The following is a 5,765-nucleotide window of genomic DNA, read 5'->3' as shown; positions in this document are numbered from 1 at the left end:
GATATAGTATATATACTCTCAAATGAAGAATTAGAAAGAAGTATGAAGTATGGTTTTTAATTATCCATTGTTTTAGTTTGGTTATTCAAGTTTTGACAATTTTCGTTTATTATTGCAAAATCGTTTGCGCAAGATTCACCATTTAAATATTTTAGTAATCTATTTTTAAGTTCTGCAACTGTTCCTACACTGTTTAAATTTCTTTTATTTAACTCTAATATTAATTGAGGTTTCTTAAACTTGTTTATTTCATCTGATAGTGAGGCAAAAATAAGTTCTTCTATTTTAGTCTCCTGATCATTATCACTTTGTGACATTTGCGAAAATTGTAATCAATTAGTTAATTATAAGTATTAATTTATTTTGTTTAATTTTAAAAAATCGATTATAAATTTTAAAATTGTATTAATAAGAAAATTAGGGATAATCTTGATTTATTTACTAACGTTTTTATTTTATCTCAGGGGTTTTAAACGTGGTAAGAGCCGTTAGGTGGGAGCCACTTTGTAATGATTGGTAAGATGACGAGAAATAACCGTAAACAGTTATGTGCAGTCATTAATACAATCACTAACTACTAAATTATGTTAAATATTGATATATTACTTTTTTGATCCTTGTGACGACTTCTTGATTGCTATTATAGTTAGGTACTTAATTAATTATAGAACAAATATTTTCAAATAATAAGAAACCTTTTTTTATTAGTTTATAAATATTAAATTTATTTACACGACATTCACATTTAATATAATAGTTAATTTATTTTATGATAGTATCCTTTTGCACAGAATATTTGCGTAGTCTTCAAACTCGCTTTTTTTTAACATTTATACAAAAGTTATAATAACACGTACACACTCGTGGCCGGAGAAACACTGCCCTCCGGATAGGCAATGACCATCCTCCTTATATATATATGTGATATTTTGTGTGTGTGTGTGTGTGTGTGTGTGTGTGTGTGTGCGTGTGTGTAAGTATAATTGTATCTTATATAAAATTTCATTTATTATCTTAATTCTAAATGTTATTAATTAAAGTTATTATATAAATTGATGTGAATTATATTAATCTACTGTAATGAAGACAATTTGTTATCTTATTTTAATTTTTAAATGTTGTCTGAATAATATGTATAATTAATAATTATGATGTATATGATCTTTAAATTTAAATGTCGTTCGATAAGTATAATATATAATTAAATATGATATATATATATATATACAGTCTTGTAAAGAATACTTTTATTTTGTATTCGAATAATTCTTAAAAAATATATTCAGAATACATATCAGAATACTTTTTTTCACAACTAGTTTTGACAGTTTTTGAATAATTGGTATTTAACATTTATTAATTAATAATTAAACATATAACGTAATCATAAGTTATCTATACATTTTGACCACATATGATTTGGCCGATACGGGACATACGGGATACAACACATATTGGTGTTTATAAAAATAATCATATCATGGCCCATGGGCCAATATTATATTTAGTTTAAAGAATAAAATTAATGTTCATGATTTATAATATGTCTTGTCACAAATTTAAAACTATTTTTCTGGATCGGAAAAAAGTATTTTTTTAATGAATAAAAAATACAAATAAAAGTATTCAGAATACGTATTCGAATACTTTTTAAAAAAAGTATTCAATACTTTTATTTGAATATATTTATTCGAATACTTTACAAGACTGTATATATATATATATTATATATCATTACAAATTATAGAGTTTTTATAAAATCTATCTATCTATATAGGTATATAAATTGTGTGAAATGTGTATAGTAATTAATCAATTAAGAACAGCTGGGCCAATTTTGATGACATTTTTTGTGAGTGTTTGAGTGGTTTCCTGGACGGTGTAGATTCACAATTTGAATCGGTGACGGGTAAGTCCAACCCGAGGAGGTGCTCAAACAGGAATTTTGAGATTTACGTTAGAAATTTTTGTTTATAATGGTTGCTATTGGTTATAGGAGAAATAAATAGTAGAAATTAGTATTTATTATTTTATTGGTTGCCATTGGTTATCGGGCAGATCAGGTACAAGCATGCATCAAATCGAATTTTCACACATTGCCTACAAAGGTGGCTGAGTTGCACTAACTGCAACGAGTTACACCCAAAAAGAGTTGAACAATCACAATTTTTTTAAGATTTGTCATTTTTTACGGGAAACGAAGTGTGCGGAATCATCTCTTATTAATAAACAACTATTTTCCAAGCATGCATTAAATCTAATTTCACATATTGCCAACCATAAGGTGACTGAGTTGGGTTCAGCTAGAATTTTGTTCTGTTTCAACTACTTTCTGGAGCTAGAGTGTCACTACTGATTCAAGTAAGTAATTGTTTAATAACAGTATAATAAGTAATAGCCGGATCTTTACTCTTTTATTGTTGTTTAATATTATCAAATAGACTTGTCATAAATACTTTTAATTCATATTGTATGAGCGAAATCTAAAGCTAATTATATTATATCCTCGTAGCTACGTACTAGGTACTAGGTACCTACTTACCTACCTACTTAACATATAAACATTTGTACCTATGTGCCACAGAACATACATCTTAGTTCTTACTAGGTATCTATTAGAATATTACATTTTAACTTATATAAAATTATATGGTTTACCTACTATAAAAAATATTCGGTTCAACTTATTCTAAATACCTAATAAACAGTGGCGCAAATAGAGGGGGGGCTTGGGGGCTTAACCCCTTCAAAATCACTCAAAGCCCTTTCAAAATATAATAGTATACCATTCTTAAAGGTATGTACCTACCTATAAATTATAGTTCTAAAAAAATGTGTTGGGGCTTGAGCCCCCCTAAACATTTTTCCTATTTGCGCCACTGCTACTAAATCATTTTATTTAGAATATGATATTTAAATATTTTAGAATGTAAATACCTAGGTACCCCTTTAAATAGTAGTATTCAAATATTTTATTTAAATAATTACAATTTAATACATACCTATTTTACATATAGATACAGGTCTGTAAGATATGATGAAATTAAAGAAATCTATAACATCAAGTACCTATTCTTAGAGGCTAGAGCTTATTTTAAGTACCTACTCGTACAAGTATGACGTGTAAATTATATTTTATTCCTCAAAAAGTTTCTCCATTAAAGTAAATACAACTGTTCAAGACATGGATATAGACATATAGTGAATTTCTCAATATTATATATAATATATAGGTTAGTAGATACCTGCTTATTATTTTTAATTTTAATATTATATTATAATTTACCTATATTTTATATGTGGGGGGGGGATTTAGAAGTATGACAACATATTAGTCTATAAGGCCTATGAGGGTATTATATGAGCCTAAGCATGGGCTTCACATATTGAATAGGATAGTTGATTACATTTTCTATGGACTAGTCTAGAAAAATGTCTACAAAAAAATAAATATATCTTACATTTAAAAATAATAACTTTTTTTGTGGGGGTTGGGGGTATATGTAAGGGTGGCTAAAATATGTTGCCCCGTGGCGTAAAATGTCCAAATACGGGCCTGCAGTTGGTAAAAAATAAAGGTCACCAGTGGCGGCTATCCTTAAAAATATAGGTGTAGCGAAACATAAGAAGTAACCACCCACCCTCAACAATAATCATCCACATAACATCTCATCTATTGAATAGTTTAATCAAAATGTGAAAAAAATAAAATTAGGATCCTCTCAATTTTACTAAATAAATGTTATAACATCATATTACCTCATGATTGTTTTCGCCATAAGAACCTTGGAATTTTCAAATATTGTATACCTACATTAAATACCAAACATAGTTATATCTTGAACCAATACATAAAATTACATTCAACTAAACTTTAATATAATGATATATGTATTTTATGTACGATATAATTGTATATTCTACAATTACAAATATAACATTATATATTATAACATAGATGAGCAAGTAGGTATCGCTCTGATGTACAGTAGGTTACGGGTGGGTCGCTGTAATGGATGGTGTTAAATTTGAATTCAATGATACAGTATCATTGTATAAGAAAAACAATTCTGAGCAAAGACGGTCAGTCAGCCTATGATATTACTAAGTATATTAATTGATGATATAATTATTTATTGTGAATAAAGTAATTTATATATAACCTATTTTCGTTGAACCTTTTTTTAAATTTTCAATTGTTAGCTATAAAAGTTGAACATTTTATAAATTTTTAACTACAAAATAATTATACTTTTGTCAAAATTCGAACTTTAAATCCTTATTCACAAACATTGTGCCTATGTATTTTTAATTTTTTCCAACAGCAGGGCCGGTTTTAGTGGTGGGTGTGGATATGTTTTTCTTTATTTCTAAGTGTGTAATCAATATATTGTTTTTAATCATCTATAACCGAACACATTCAAAAGAAAAACAAATATTTTTCATTATTTCATTGAAATATTTCAACAAGAGTGAAATTTCAAATTCAGAAACTTATGAACAGAAAATGAAAATATAAACACGTTCAGTGAAATTTTCATGTGTCTACAGTTATTCGTTATTGAATAAAAACAAAATAAGAAAATCGCTACACGAGAAATCGAGTGAATATGCAATGTAATAAAAATATGAAGATCAAACGCTCAAAAAAATTTAATTTGACTTTCTTGTAGACATTTTTTTTTTTTAAAGGTAGACCAACTTATGAGGAATCTGTATTACATTTTGGAATCTTAGATGTAAATAGAAAGATTTTTATCAATTTCTAGCTCAAAATAATTTGCACATTTTCGTAAATTGTACGTATTTTATCAATATTTAAAGTAATTTTGAACTTTAAATCCTTATAAAAAAATTGTGAATTGGATTTTTAATATTTTTCAAATTTCATTGTAATAATATATTAGGAGCCTTGTATTAAATTTTCAAGATTTTTTACACAACAAATACAATTTTATTGACATTCATAGAAATGAAAACTAATAAAAATTGAAACTGAAAAATGTCCATAAAACATGTCGAAACAAATCAAAATTTTTTAAAAAAATTTATCGTTTATAGCCAAATGCTAATATAAACAACCAGTGGTTATTTCATATATCAACGGTGGTCTTTTGTTTTAAAGTTACACCTAAAACCAAAGTCGATTTTGCGTAAAAATCCCCGGTTTTCATTAATTTTTTTTTTTTAATTAATAAATCTAGACATCTAGCTACTACCTACAATCTTACAATCTACATTCTATAAATAAAGTTATTATAATTAATTATACTATTAAAATATTCCAAAGTATTATTCTGTATTATTCACATACAAACAATTACATAGACAACCCATCCCACCGACCTCTAATTAAAGGTGTATAGCGGGCGCTACACCTCTACTCTGGGATAGCTGCTACTGATATACCTAATACTTCTATTTACAATATATGCTTTATGTATATTATAATAGTACAATGTACCTATCCGCATTCTGAAATGAACATTTTTACCCAACCGTACAAAACGTCTGTGTTCTAGTATGTACCTTTTTAACATTTTGCACTTTTAATGCTCGACCATGCCAAGTGACTTGGAGCCTTAGAATAGTTTTGAACAGATGTTATCCATTGCAAATATTTTACAGGTACCTTTATTGCTACATCAGGATTCATTTTTATTAGTTTTAGCTTGGAAAATGATTGGACTGGTCCTGCCACAATAATTTCTGGCATTATAAGAAAAATGATGCAAGCTCTTAAAACGTCTGGAAAACATACGTAG

Source organism: Acyrthosiphon pisum, chromosome A1 (assembly GCF_005508785.2).
Source record: "Acyrthosiphon pisum isolate AL4f chromosome A1, pea_aphid_22Mar2018_4r6ur, whole genome shotgun sequence".
NCBI lineage: Eukaryota > Metazoa > Arthropoda > Insecta > Hemiptera > Aphididae > Acyrthosiphon > Acyrthosiphon pisum.
This window is presented reverse-complemented; position numbering follows the sequence as displayed.